This window comes from Zalophus californianus, chromosome X (assembly GCF_009762305.2).
Source record: "Zalophus californianus isolate mZalCal1 chromosome X, mZalCal1.pri.v2, whole genome shotgun sequence".
Lineage (NCBI taxonomy): Eukaryota > Metazoa > Chordata > Mammalia > Carnivora > Otariidae > Zalophus > Zalophus californianus.
This window is the reverse complement of record NC_045612.1, coordinates 10,699,981-10,715,819: the sequence shown is the minus strand read 5'-3', so window position 1 is coordinate 10,715,819 and position 15,839 is coordinate 10,699,981. Positions and strand designations below refer to the sequence as shown.

Genomic DNA, 15,839 nt, shown 5'->3' with positions numbered 1-15,839 from the left:
CTCAGTTTACCCTAATGTTAACATGTTATATAACCACGGTAGTTATCAAAACCAAGAAATTAACATTAGAATTGCAATGAACTAGCCTGCAGAATTAATTTCGATTTCACCAGCTTTTCCCCTAAAGTCCTTTTTCTTTTTCTGACCTAGGATTCATTGCGGGCTACCACATTTAATAAAGATGTCACATCTCCTTGCTCTCCTCCAATCTGTGACAATTCCTAAATCCTTTGTCTTTTGACCTTACTTTTTTTTTTTTTTAAAGATTTGTCAGAAAGAGGGCGGGGGGGGAGAGAGAGAGCGTAAGCAGGGGGAGCAGCAGAAGGAGAGGTAGGCTCCCCACTGAGAAGGGAGCCTGCAAGTCTCAATCCCAGGACCCTGGGATCATGACCTGAGCCAAAGGAAGACGCTTAACTGACTGAGCCACCCAGGCAACCCTTAGATCTTAATGTTTCTAACCTTAACATTTTGAAATGGTCAGTTGTTTTGTAGAATACCCTTCAGTTTGGGTATATCTGATATTTTCATGTGATTGGACTGTGGTTGTGGATTTTTAGTTAGAATGCTACAGAGGTGAGTTACCCTTCTCAGTATAACAATTCAGGACATAGAGGAGGTGGGTAGGTCTCATTTTTGTTGATGTTAACCTTGATCACTTTGTTAAGGTGGTATCTGATGGACCCAGTCTCTGCCATAAAGTTACAATTATTCCCGTTGTAATTAACAAATATCTTGGGAGTGATACACTGAGACTACATAAATATCCTGTTTCTCCTCAAACTTTTGCTCACCAGCTTATCAACCATTGGTGGATCTTGCTTCAGCAATTAATAGTGTTAAAATTATTAGTTCATGGTTATTTTCTGTTATTCTCATTCCTTCCACACTTATTAATTGGAATTCTTCAGTAAAAAAGAACCATTCTTATTGAAGAATTAAGCGGGTGAGGGAGATTAAGACTGGCAGATTTCCAGTTATAAAATAAGTGGGTCACAGAGATGAAAAGTACAGCATGGGAAATGTAGTCCATAATATTGTAATAACTTTGTGTGGTGACAGATGATAACTATACTTCCTGTGGTGAGCATTGAGTAATGTACAGAACTGTCAAATCACAAGGTGTGTTGTACACTTGAAACTAATATAACATTGAATGTCAACTCTACTTCAATAAAAATAAAAATAAACAATAAAAAAGAGCTATTGCTCTCCTGCATTGACTGATAATCTACAGGTTTTCACCCAGTATTATAATTACTTATTTTGTTGTTTAAATTGTTTCCACTTTCTCCACTGGGAACTCTTTCAGGTTGATGTCTCTGCCCCTTTGATGTGATGCCTCCTTCTTTGGGCACTTAATTTTTGACACTGCGAAACGTTCCAGAACTATTTTGTATTTTCTCTGACCTCGTCCTAGAATCAGGCACATTTCCAGGTGACTCTGTCTCTTATAACTGGAGAATGGTATTTAGAAACTATTACCAGGGTATAAGGTGTACTCACTGCTACTGGGTATCACTGCTCCTAGGCCTTCTCAGTGAGCAGAAATTGGAAATACATATGTTTAACCTATGCCTACATACACATCTATATTTATTTCTCTCTATATATCTATCTAGACATCTATCATCTAGCTATGTATATGTTAACAAAAACATGCATTCATAATGATATCTCCAATTCCAATCCAACACCATGAGATTCACTCTAGGACTCACTCTTTCCATGTTTGTAGCTTATTTTCTGACAGTGAGAACTTGTTCTCATATTCTACAATATATTTATTTATTTCTTCAGTGCTGGTGCATGCATGCATACAGTAGTTTCAGAATTGTTAACCCATACTTGCATGGGTTATTATTAACCAGTATATTCCAGTTATTAACTGGAGTGTAAGTGTTACGTAGAGTTATTTTTGTCTTTACTTATACAGTATTTAATCAAAATATTTTTCCAAAGTAACTTAACTTGAACCCCAAATATGTTTTTCCAAATATTTGCTGATGCGTCAAACTCCTTAGTAGGTAAAGAAACATCATTCTTTCCATAATCAAGATGAAATTTATCAAATATTCCACACCTTCATTTCATCCAATAGTATCTTATGAAGCATTATCTTCCGGCAGGCCATGATATATTTGCATATTTTTGACCATTAAACATTTCTTGAGTTGAAGCCAAAACTTTTCTCTCCAGTTTCTACACATCGGACAAGTTTATAAATTCCATATTTAAATAATACAGAAGTTGACTTATAAGAGTCAATTAATTCTTGTCATTTAATTCTTTAGGGGTACATACTGGGACCATTACATTTTGTGTAAATGTGCATATTAATAAAATAGAAGAAAAAAAAAACCCAAAACCAAGAACTTTATTCTGGTTGTAACTGGAAGACATGGCAAACCTTATACTATGATCTTATCTATTTTTTTTACTACTAGTGAACTGGGGACACACAAAACATATGTAATGGTATGAATATGTATATTTACAAAAAAAGGTCTATTATTAATACATGCTCTGTGATACTCCTTTTGTGGAGTAATTCTAGATGGATTATCTTCTTTATAAGAAACTCCTTTGCTAGGTGTCTTCTTCCTGCCTTATCTTCGGCGTTTTTGTTCTCAGAGCTGCCGATAGCAAGATGTCTTCAGGAAATGCCAAAATTGGGCATCCTGCCCCCAACGTCAAAGCCACGGCTGTTATGCCAGATGGCCAGTTCAAAGACCTCAGCCTATCTGACTACAAAGGAAAATACATTGTGTTCTTCTTTTACCCTCTTGACTTCAGCTTTGTGTGCCCCACGGAGATCATAGCTTCAGTGACAGGGCAGAAGAATTTAAGAAACTCATCTGTCAAGTGATTCGTGCTTCTGTGGATTCTCACTTCTGTCACCTGGCATGGATCAACACACCCAAGAAACAAGGAGGACTGGGACCCATGAACATTCCCCTGGTATCAGACCCCAAGCGTACCATTGCTCAGGACTATGGGGTCCAAAAGGCTGATGAAGGCATCTCGTTCAGGGGCCTCTTTATCATTGATGATAAAGGTATCCTTAGGCATGGTAAATGACCTTCCTGTCGGCCGCTCTGTGGATGAGACTCTGCGACTGGTTCAGGCCTTCCAGTTTACTGACAAGCATGGGGAAGTGTGCCCAGCTGGCTGGAAGCCTAGCAGTGATACCATCAAGCCTGATGTCCAGAAGAGCAAAGAATATTTCTCTAAGCAGAAGTGAGCGCCGGGTCATTTTAGGGCTGGGCTGCAGTGGGGGGCCATGAAAACAAAATCTCTTTTGTACCATTGTCATGCTCAGAACATAAGACTTTAGACTCTGTGCAGGTGTGGTATGGGGACAGGACAGGCCTTTCCTGCAGGAGTTGGGGAGGTGAGGCTTCCTTCCTCTGGAGAGAAGGGCCCGAGCTGTTATGGGGCAGGCCAACTGTTATGTACAGTAGCAGGGCATCACTTTTTGTCTTTTGTTGTTTCTATTGCACTTGAACTGAGGAAAAAAAAAAAAGAAACTCCTTTGCTATTACTGAGATCTTTTTCACAAAAGCAGACACTAATAAAGTGAAAGATATGTATCTTGTGTGGATAACTGAAGTGTGTGACCCATAATCTGTTCAGTGCTTTAAAAAAAAGCCGATCTTTTAAAATACAATTATTTTATCAATCAAAGGGTAAAGAACATTTATCATTATTAGTACCATCATCTTTCTTGTAGATTTTCTCGGCTGCTTGAGAGCTAGTTCATATTTATAGATTTTGCTTTCTGCATGATGGCATGGGGCCAAGACAGCAGCTAAATGAGGAAGAAAACTTTCAGAAAGCCAAAAGTGCCTCTGCTTCTGGGCAAGCAGGGGTAGGGTGATATGCAGACTTGGGAGGATTGCCAAAAACCTAAGGCCTCGGAATTCACTCAGCCCCAGTAGACAGTGGGTGTGGCTTGAATTAGGAAGGGGGTTGTCTTTCTTGGTGTTTTTAAAATCCTTTTGTTTCGGGTTACATTCTCTCACTCTACGGCTTAGCTCATAGTGGATGCTCAAAAAGCACTTCCTGAATGAATGAGTGAATGAATGAACGGCTTGTCAAGTATTTGCTGTTAAGGGCCATGGGAAAGATACCAAAACCTGCAGCTCAACAACCATGCTTTCCCAGCTGCCTTTGGGGTCAAATTTAGTAGTGAGTAGGGGCAGAGGTTCCTGAAGAATCTTTCATCCATACTCTGACCAAAGGCCTCATGAGTTCGAAGAGGATGATGAAGCTGAAATTCTTGATAAATCTTCTCAGGATTTGTCTTCAGTAATTGATCATTCCTTCAGGCTATTGATTTTCCTTTTAAAGAAAAATTACTTTCTTTCTCTTTTCAAGTTACTATGAATGAACAGCAGCATTCATCATTGTGAGCAATTCTTACTCCAATTTAATTTAGCTGTCATCCATAAAATATCCCAATCTTAGGAACAGAGTAGGATTATTGTTTGAAATCATTTTCTCATCTTTTGCTATCTCCTGATTTGATCAAAACCAATATAAACTAAATGATTTCAGAGCTTCAGATGGGAAAGTTACCTTCTCATAGGGATAGAAACTTGCTTCTTAGCACTAAATAATTCTTTGACAGCAAATAGTACATTGGGATTTAAAAAGGAAAGGAAAACATATAGAAATTTCTGCACATGCATATTCTATTTGCAGCATCTATATACCTTATAACAGTCTATTTTAAGCTGATAACAATTTTAATTGCATCTAAAAATTCTATACTTTTCTTCCCCCACTTTATATTTTTATGTCACAATTCACATTATTTTTAGTGTGTTCATTAAGAAAGTATTGTATCTATAGTATTTCAATACTTTTGCCTATTTTAAAAATGATTTTATTTATTTATTTGACAGGGAGCGCATGCTCACATACAAGCAGGGGGAAGAAGAGAGGGTGAGGGAGAAGGAGGCTCCCCACCAAGTAGGGAGCCCCATGTGGGGCTCGATTACAAGACCCTGAGATGACCTGAACTGAAGACAAGACACTTAACTGAATGAGCCACCTGGGCACCCCAATATTATTGCCTGTGGTAAAAGTGCTTTCCTCACAGTATTAGAGTATTCTGAATTTGATTATACACTTACCTTTACCAGTGCTGGGTTCCCAGACTGACAGGACTGGAGCTGAGTTACATGACTGTTATGGGGTCCACAGTTTGGGTCTGCGGATAGCAGGCCTGTCACGAGGGGCACAGGCATGTGTGGTTCTTGTTAGATTCCCATGTGGATGGGACTGCTCCCGGACTGCGTGTGAGCAGAACTGAGTCAGTCTTTGGGGCCACTTCCAGGTTTTCAGTCTAGCCCACAGAGAGTGGGCCTGTTACCAGGTACACTGATGGGTTTGATTCCCGCTAGGTCTCGGAGAGGGCTCCCTGGGTGGATGGGACTGCCTCAAGGACCATGGTAGGTGGGGCTGGAGCTGGGTCACAGGGCTGTTCCAGGGTCCGTCCACAGGAATTAGATCAGAAGGCCTGCCACCAGGGATTTGAGTAGGCATGTCTTCTGTCCATTCCATGAGTGGCCAGGACGTCCCCCGGACCACTGCAGAGTGGGGCTGGAAGTGAGTCTCAGAGCCTCTTCAAGGTCCACAGGTGGGACTGAGTTCATCCAGCCTGCTACCAGCTGCATGGACTGGTATCATTGGGTCTCTGGGACAGCCGGACTGGAGCAGGGTCACAGGACAGCTTTGAAATTGTGTCCTGATTGCCTGTTATAAGGGGCAAGAACAGGTGTGGCTCCTCCTGGGTCCCTGTGTAGGCAGGAATTTTTTTCTGGACCAGCAAGAGAGCAAGGTTATAGCTAAGTTATAGGGCTGCTCCAGAACTTACGATCAGGTCCATGGTTGGTGGGACCATAACCTGGGGGTATATGGATGTGGCTCCATCTGGGTCCATGGGAAGATGAGGCTGGTTGCAGGATGGCAGCCAAGTGAAGCTGGATCCAAGTACATAGTAGGTTGGGGCTCCTTTTGGGCAGTAGGTAGTACCGTGTTTGGTAAGCCTCCCACCAGAAAGTGGGCCTGCCTTTTCAAAGCGGCACATTTCAGTCTTGGGGTTCATTGGGGTTTTGCAACCTCTTACCTGGATCCCAAAGTTCCCACAGTGGCACTTTTGTCCTTGGATAACTGTAAAATTGTTTTTGTTGGGGGACATGAACTTGAGACCTCCTATTCCTCCATCTTGCTGATGTCACCTCCTCTCGGAGGTCTTGGTTTGCATTTCCTTAATGATTAGTGATGCTGAGTATCTTACTGTGCTTCCTGGTAATTGACCTATTACCTTTGGAGAAGGGCTATTCAAGTCATTTGCCCTTATGTTAATCAGGTTTTGTTACCTAGAGTGTTGATCTGTTGGTGTTCTCTTTTAAAATTCAAGATATTAACATCTTATCAGGTATAGTATTTTCAAATGTTTTTCTCCAGTTCATGGGTTGCTTTTTAACTCTGTGGATAATTTGTTTTAATATATAAAAGTTTTTATTCTTATAAATTCCAATTTATATGGTTTTTCTTTTGTTACCTACACTTTTGGCATCACATCTAAGAAATCACTGCCAAATCCAATGCCATGAAGTTTTCCTCTATGTTTTCTTCTGAGAGTTGGCTCTTAAATTTAGGTCATGGATCCATTTTTAGTTAATTTTTGGATTTGGTATAGGGTAGGGATTCAGCTTCATTCTTTTGACTGTGGATACCTAGTTTTTGAATACTATTTGTTAAAAAGACTGGCTTTTCCTCATTTGAATGATCTTGGCACCCTTGTCAAAAACTTATTTTTAATTAAAAATTGCATTTCATTTATTTTTAGCAGAAAAAGTATTGGTCCTTATTAAAACGCAAATATGAAGGTTTAATCTACCATCTCATACACCTGATAAATGTTACTCCTTTGGCTAACATCAACTATAATTCATCTCAATAAACAATATTTTGGAGATAGCCATCGAAAATGATGATGTTACAGAATATCCTACTCTGCTGGTTCATATATAGGCCACTTTACCACTGTTAAAATAATTCAAAATTTTGGAGCTTTGGTCATGAAGAAACAAAACCATTCATATATTTTGATGATCTTAGTCAACAAACTGAAAAGAATATTAATGAACATTTTTAATTGATTTTCTCATTTTTCATTAAAAACCAAAAATCATCTTGCCAAATTGACAAATGTTTTATATCATCAGCTATTTGGGTCTACAGTCCAACATTGGTAGCATCCGATTGTATTGGTAAACACACTGTCCGAAGCACTGACACCAATGATAAAACAAGGTAAAATAAATCACGAAAACCTTTCCATCGAGCCATTATGAACAGTTTGTCAAAGAGAAAAAATCCAGGTACATTTTGAACAAAAGAATAAGTCTCAGGGAAAAGCATGTGTCTGTTTGCAGCCTCACCATAGGGAAATCTAATTCATGTTTGCTTAAATTTACTGGAAGAAAAGACCTTGAAAATGAGACAATCTTTGTTCTAATATTCTCATTTAATCCATACATGAGTGAACTGTGCTAAGAACTGCACCTAAGTGATTTGTAGAATTCTTTCCCAATTCTCTCACCTTTTAAAGAGAATTTGTTCTGTATAGTGGGAATATTCATGTGAATAATAAATGAGAACGTAAACACAACTTTTGGGAAATGTGAAAAATCTTTTCAATTTTCTTATATAGGCTGTATTTATTATAGTGTAGAGATTTATTTAGAAATAAATAATTTAGAACCTTGGAAACTTTACCATCTCCAACAACAATATATTTGGAGGTTTTAACAAGCTTGGGTTTTTTAATAGAATTCTAAAATGAAGAGGAAGAAAGTAGGTGTGAGGGCATCCTCTTCAATACTGCAATGAATGAACTAAAGAAACAAATGTAAGTAAGGCCAGCTTACCAAACCACACTGAAACTGGAGAGGGAGAAAGATTCCTAGTTTCTAGGAATTTGAAAGAAAGGCATTCTTTTTCTTTGTCGCAAGTAGCTACAGTCCAGGTTAGCAAAGTGGGGCTTAAGCTAGAAAGAGCTTTAGTGACTGGCAGTGGGCATCTCAATGAGTGGTATGAGAATGAGAGATTTTGAACAAGACCTGAACATGAGAGCAAGACCTTCATGCATATTAAAGCTTCCAACACAGTTTTTGTGATTTAAAGGCAATCATTTTCTAAATATTTCCATTTCTCTTTGTAGACATTTTGTAAGATCCTGTATCAAGTTTGCAAGTTTAGCTTAGGTTAGCTTTATTAACTTTGTAATTTCACATACTCAGTTGAAAGGAGGAGGAAGAGGAAGCGGGGGAAGACAGGGAGAAAGAGGGAGAGGAATCCATTGCCTATATAAATATTTTTAAAAAACACTGCTTGAGCCCAAAAGGAATACCTATAGCTGTGATTAAAAAAACATCTGAAAATCGGGTAAGGTCAGATAAAAAAGAAAAACACAGCATCTTAAAAGGGCAATAAAAAGAACTTTTTTCAGGGGCGCCTGGGTGGCTCAGTCGGTTAAGCGTCTGCCTTCGGCTCAAGTCATGATCTCGGGGTCCTGGGATCGAGTCCTGAATCAGGCTCCCTGCTCGGCGGGAAGCCTGCCTCTGCCTCTCTCACTCCCCCTGCTTGTGTTCCCTCTCTTGCTGTCTCTCTCCCTGTCAAATAAATAAACAAAACCTTAAAAAAAAAAAACAAAACTTTTTCCCTCCTTTTTTGATTCTTTGATGAAGAAAGTACTAGAATTCTTTTAGAACATAGTATTTTGGAACTGTAGGCCTAATCTACAAACTTTTCAAGGTAATTATTTGACCCAGTTGGTTGTTTTGCTTTTTTCCATTTCAATTTCCTGGGTAGTCATAAAGTATTTCATTTCTAGCATAGAATGGGCTCGTCTAATATTCCAAAACCCAAGAATAAGTAAGGCATGTAGAATCTAATCTATGAGTTGATATGCATTTGACTTTCCTATGAAACTTGTTTCTTTCTGGTTCCTCTACACAATATATCTTTTTTTTGATAATGTACACTAAGCAAGTACTATCTAGCTCTTGGTTAAATATAGGGGAGAATTCACTATTACACAGCTCATGGGAAGACATAACAGATAATCCCCAAATAATCAAGCAGTACACATTATCAATTCAATTCAACAAAAACAGTTATTAAGTACTTAATGTTTGCTAAGCATAGTATGCAAGGGGCAGAGTATAATACAATAGTGAGCAAAACATAAACACAAACACAAAGCTGATATAAAGGGGTGACTGGGTGGCTCAGTCGTTAAGCGTCTGCCTTCGGCTCCAATCGTGATCCCAGGGTCCTGGGATTGAGCCCAGCATCGGGCTCCCTGCTTGGCGGGAAGCCTGCTTCTCCATCTCCCACTCCCCCTGCTTGTGTTCCCTCTCTCGCTGTCTCTCTCTCTCTGTCAAATCAAGAAATAAAATCTTAAAAAAAAAAGCTGATATAAAAATCGACTGAAGTCATAATTAATGAGTTACAGTCAAGACTCAAGATGTCTTCTGATAATAAGGCAATGCTTTCCTCTATTATATCCATATGTAGATATTATACATCTATGCTTTCATATCTAAGAGAGGTCATCCACAGGGCTGTTCATTAGGATTAGCCACATATGAATGGAATATGCATAATATATATGGATATCAAATATGTATGCATTTTCATTGATAGGCTATTAAAGAAATTCTTGTGATTTCTCAAACATTGTTAAAATGATTCCTTTTGTCCCTAAGGCATAGTGTGGTGGTGGAGGACATGGATCTTCCAACCAAAAGACCAAATTTTGAATCCTGTCTCTGTTGCCTAGTAGCTGTCCAACCTTGGACAACTTATTTAAATCTTTCATGCCTTGGTTTCTTCAATTTTAAAAATTAATGTAGACTACCTGCTTTATGGGGGTTGTCATGAAAATTAAATTAGTACTTACAAAATTTTTTAGAATGGTGTCAGATACTGTAATTATGATATGTTTGTTAAATAAATGTAATAAATGTTTCATTAAGGCCTTGGAAGGTCTCTTTTTATTGAAAACACAGAAGCATCTAACCATGACCCACTTACCTATCTACCCCTCTATTTAATGAAAATATTTCAATGAGTTAAATATCCTGGAGCAGTCTGGATTCTTTAGGCTGTAGTAAAGAAAGATACAGCTGAATAAATTCTCCACCTGATGGACTAGATAAGGAGCACAAACAATCTAAGTGTATTTAATAGAAAGTAACTTAATGAAGAAATATATATTTATGTACAGAGCACACCAATTTTTGTTGTATTGCCAAGATGGTCATAGATTCAATATATCAATGTGGAGAGAGCAGAATATATTTTCTTGGCTTTGATTTCAATTCTGTAGGCTCGATGAAGAGAGGTGCCATCATGAATACTCATTATATATGAGAAGAAAAATGTGATGAGAACCAAATGTTATGAATGGTCTCACAGGTGAAAGCAATATTAAATCATGTCTTTCCAAAGGACTATGTAGGATAGAACTTGAATAAGTATGACAACTTAAGAAGGTGAAAATGTTGGTCTAGTATCTGAATTTTTCCTATGTACTTCCTCATAATTTGCAGAAATTACTGCAGTCTGGTTTTGCTCTTATAAAAAAAAGCAGAGTCGAGAGAGTCCAAAGTCAACTTCTCTCCTATTATGCTGTTACCTCAATTACACTAAATTAACCTTTCTCGATTGGTATACAACACTACATATATAAAAACTTGCATGGCAGATTTAAAAAGCAGGGTTGATGGTTTCTTCTTTTCTAATGTAGGCTCAAACTTCTTCCTAGTGGTCGTGAAATGCAGTGAGGAGAAATGAAGGTTGATGATGAATACATGATTGTGTGACCTTTGGTAAATTAATGTCTCTGAAGCTTAAATTTTCTCACTTACAAAATGGGCATAATGATAACTATCTGTTAGAATGGTAGTGAAAGTAAGAATGGTATTTTTAAAATACTAACCATTTTTCTCTACTAATGTATAAGCCCTCCTGCTTCTTTCCCTCACCTCATCTCAAGAATTGTGATATACTTTGCGTCAGTAGAAGGATGTGACAGTAACAGAGATCATAGCCCAAAAGGAAAAATTCCTGGATTTGGTTTTGAATAAGGACTTTAGGAAAAGACAGAAATACTGGAAGGCAAACAGAGATTTTATTTCCATCTTAGTTGTTATATATCACCACACAACGAATTACCCCAAACCGTAGCAGCTCAAAACAACAAACGTTTATTATCCCACAATGTCTATGAGTCAGTAATCTGATAGATCCTGTGCCTCAGATTTTCTCATGAGGCTGTGATCAAGATGTCAGCTGTGGTCTCATCTTGAGGATCAATGAAGGAAGGCGTTGTCAAGACATCAAGGGGATCTATACTCTGGTTACTATGTAGGAGACACAAGAAGATAGCAAGATCCCAGAGTGGGAATGATTTTCTGTTGTGTCTCAGTAGATGAAGCATAAACAGTCCAGCAGTGATTATACAAGCCCAGCAGGGAATGACTAATAACAGATGGATTCCCAGATCCTTAAATATGGTGGAGAAGTAGTGGCAAGAATCACCCCAGAGGTCTATGAGGAGAAATGAGGGATGCCTCCATGGTTTCCTGCAAGGATCAGATCACCCGGATGAGAAACAGATGTACCAGCACTCCTACTCATCGGGCCCATTCTCAGCAAATGCTTTGGCGTATTCTAAGCCCTAGGCCCTGCATTCACAAGGATGGGGAAATGAGCAGGGGGAAATCCTGCCAGGATAGTGAGTCACTGACTTTCTGCCACCCTGGGAGATGTGGGCCACAAAGTGAAATTAGGCCAAATCACAAAAAGACAAAGAAAGTTCTATCTCTATCACTTGGCTCTGCAGATTATCTTTTCATCTCATGAATATAAAGGGCTTAGTTCAGGTGGCTCAACTGGTTAAACGTCTGACTCTTGGTTTTGGCTCAGGTCATGATCTCACAGTGGTGAGACTGAGTTCTGCCTCGGGCTACATGCTGAGCCTGCGGTCTGCTTAAGATTCTCTCTCGCGCGCGCGCAATGCCTCTTTCCCGCCTCACTTGCATACACACTCTCTCTTTCTCTAAAAAAAATAAATAAAAAAATAAAAATAAAGGGCTTAGTTCATATCTTGAAACACTGTAGATGCTTATTAAATAGTAGCTATTATTCTAATGATTTCCCAAGCTACCTGATATTCAGAACACCTCACAGAAATCAGTTCCATGGAAGGAACATAAGCTCTATTACAACCAAGACTCTACATTTATGTTGGGGGGATAGGAAGTGGTAGATCAATGTGTTCTCAGAATCACCCATCTAGTAATAGTGCTCCAGTACTGAGACTGATGTCTGGCTCACTGACAATCATCTTCTCATTTTCAGAATGGCCTTTGAACTGTGGGTATCTCATTCTCCCAAACCAGAAAATGGGTACCTTCACTTCACACCAAAATGTTATTTAAAAGTAGATGGTAGTGCTGAAATAGTGCATTGTTCGATCCTCATAATAAAGAATTTGGATTTTTTTTTAAAGATTTTATTTATTTATTTGACAGAAAGAGAAAGAGAGAGCATGAGCAGGGGGAGGAGAAGAGGGAGAGGGAGAAGCAGCTGCCCGCTGAGCAAAGAGCCCCATGTGGGGCTCGACCCCAGGACCCCGGGATCATGACCTGAGTTGAAGGCAGATGCTTAACTGACTGAGCCACCCAGGTACCCAGGATTTGGATTTTTAAATTAATTGCTTCCATTCAGTTTCAGAACAGAGTTAAGTATACTGGAAGAGCAATGAGTTGTAATTGTTTGATTATATAGGAGATGACTACGTGCATCAGAAATAATTGCCAATATTAATGGCTAACACATCCCTGGGACTATTATAATTGCTTTGAATATATGATCTTATTTAATCCTCGCCACACCCGATGAAGCAAGTAGTATTACAAGTTCCATTCTATAGATGAGGAAACTGAGGACTATGCTCACACAGCTGGTAGGTGAATGAGCCAGAATTTGGACCCATGTACACATGGGCTTTAGATTCTATATGCTTGAGGCGCCTGGATGGTCAGTCAGATGATTTGATTTCAGCTCAGGTCATGATCTCAGGATCATTAGATGGAATCCCGTTTCAGGCTCCGCACTCAGCAGGGAGCGGGGAAGCAGGGAGAATCTTGAGATTTTTCTCCCTTCCTCCTCTTCGGCCCCACCCTCCCTCAAATAAATCTTTAAAGTCTCTATGCTCAATCACATTCTCAAGAACAAAACTGTCACATGATCAATGTTGGGAAAGTGCTGCGATTGGGGCTGAGAAATGGCTCAAAGTGCATTTGATTCAGACTTCTGCTACTGCCTAGCTGAACACCTTTGAACAAGTTATTTGAGAACTTCATTTTCTTCAACTGGATACTAGTACCTACCTGCCACATTTGTGCTTAAGTATGGAAAGAAGCAACTCTTGTGCACTGTTGGTGGGAATGCAAAGTGGTGCAGCCAGTGTGGAAAACAGTATGGAGGTGACTCGAAAAATTAAAAATAGAACTAGCTTAGGATTCACAGTAATTCCACTACTGGGTATCTACCCAAAGAATACAAAAACTTTAATTTGAAAAGATAGATGAACCCCTATGTTAACTGCAGCATTATTTACAGTAGCCAAGATACGGAAGCAACCGAAGTGTCCAACGACTGATGTATGGATAATGAGGATGTGTTATATATCTACAACAAAGGTGTGTATATATATACACAATGAATGTGTGTGTGTGTGTGTGTGTGTGTGTGTGTGTGTGTGTGTGTGTGTACTCAGGCATCAAAAAGAAAATCTTGCCATTTGCAATGACATGGATGGATCTAGAGAGTATAATGCTAAGTGAAATAAGTCAGAAAAAGATAAATACCATATGATTTCACCCACATGTGGAATTTAAGGGGGAAAAAAAACAAGCAAAGAAAAAGGGATAAAGAAAAAAAGTGCGCTCTTAACGACAGAGAACAAACTGGTAGGTTACCAGAGGGGAGGTGGGGGGATTAACCAAGATGAGCACTGAGTAATTTACAGATTTGCTGAATCACTGTATTCTACACCTAAAACTAATGTAACGCTCTATGTTAATTATAATGGATTTTTGTTCAACCTTAAAAAAGAATGGAAAAAGCAATACAGAGCCTGGAACATGTTAATAATTGTCTTAGAAGATCAAATTTGCTATTTTTAAGTCTTATGTCCAGGCTTCTTAGATGATCAATTGAGATAATTTCAGTAAAAACATTTGGAAAATTGTAAGTCACAAGATAAATGAAAGAAGCTATTTCTATTAATTAGCACTATTAATATAAATAGCTAACAATTTTAATGTACCAGGCACTGAGCCAAAAATTCTGATCTATGAGCTAAAAAAGAACCCAACTCTAAAGAAACTTTTAAAAATCCCCAAACTGTGAAGTACTATTCTACAGGTGAGAAATATAAGTCACAGAAGAGCCAAGCAGCATGTGCACGGTTATAGCCAGGGATTTCTGGAGTTTGACGTTTTCCTCAAACGTCCTTCACTCCAAAACTGTCTGGCTCTATATCATGAAACATAATTAAAAACATACTGCTTCAAGCACTTTCAAGCTGATTTATTTTTAGTAAACGCTATAGCCAGTATGGGGCTTGAACTCACAACCCTGAGATCAAGGGTCACATGCTCTTCCCGCTGAGCCAGCCAGGTGCCTGGCTTTAGGTACTTTAGAGGCAATCATTGCACTGTGAAAAAAATAACTCTATTGTAACCAGGCAGCCAGTTACTTTAGCTGGTGAAATGATACAAAATGATACTAGTGATTTCTGTTGTAACGGCTGATATATTTTCGGCAGGGATCTAGGCACCTGGCAGAGAGGAAGAGAGTTACTAAAAGCCACTGAAGCAGTACAATGTTGTATTTTCAAATCTGTTATACAATACGCAACATTACATGATCTATCTGTTCTTGCATCTGTCCATCTACTCCTTCCTTCCTTTTTTCCATGAGTATCTGTCAACTGGACTAGTGTTTGCCCTGAGCATTGTACCACAGAGCGTGAGAACATGATATACCTAAGTTCACGCGGCAGCCACAACAATTCCCATTCGTGGGACTTGTAAAAGTCCCAGAAACTCAAAATGGAAATCCTAGAAATTCTCTATCTTAGATAGTTGTTGTGAATACCAGATTAGATAAGGCATCTAGAACACATAGCAGAGTGTCTGACATGTAGCAAGCACTCAGTAATGCTTGGTGACCATCATCATCTTTTCATCTTCTCACAAGCATGGCCCAGTTTATGAAAAACTTTTTATTTTTTAAAGTTCACCATGTCTTAATTGGTTGGCTAGAAACAAAAGAACTATTTCTCCGGACATAATTGGTTATCTGGAAACAGAAGCACTATTTTCCTAGAAGCAATCTTATAAACATTTCTCGGATTCCTAGGTTACCCTGCCCAATTCCATTAATGCCATCATGTGATTTTATAAATGTTATTTATCAAGTTCCAAGCAAGAGACAGGCTAGAGGTCTCCAGAGCCCTAGCCTAAGGGCTGGGAAAAACAGTGGTAGATAGAGGATGACGGGAAGGGCTGTAGCTATGTTGAAATGAGCTAGTTAGGAAGGGAAATGAGATCATCAAAAATTAAAAGATTCAAGGGGTGAATAAATGGATTGATTTAACACTACTAAGTTATCGAAGAGGCAGACACAGAACTGGAAAAAAAAAAGGCCAAAATGTCAGCTGGGGAGAAAGTGGAAGAAGGTCA

At 38.9% G+C, this 15,839-nt stretch overlaps 1 pseudogene; it reads left to right on the top strand.

The window, feature by feature from the left end:
* The first annotated feature begins 2,647 nt into the window (after positions 1-2,647).
* LOC113931122 lies at positions 2,648-3,241 on the top strand (annotated as a pseudogene).
* The last annotated feature ends 12,598 nt before the right edge of the window (positions 3,242-15,839 follow it).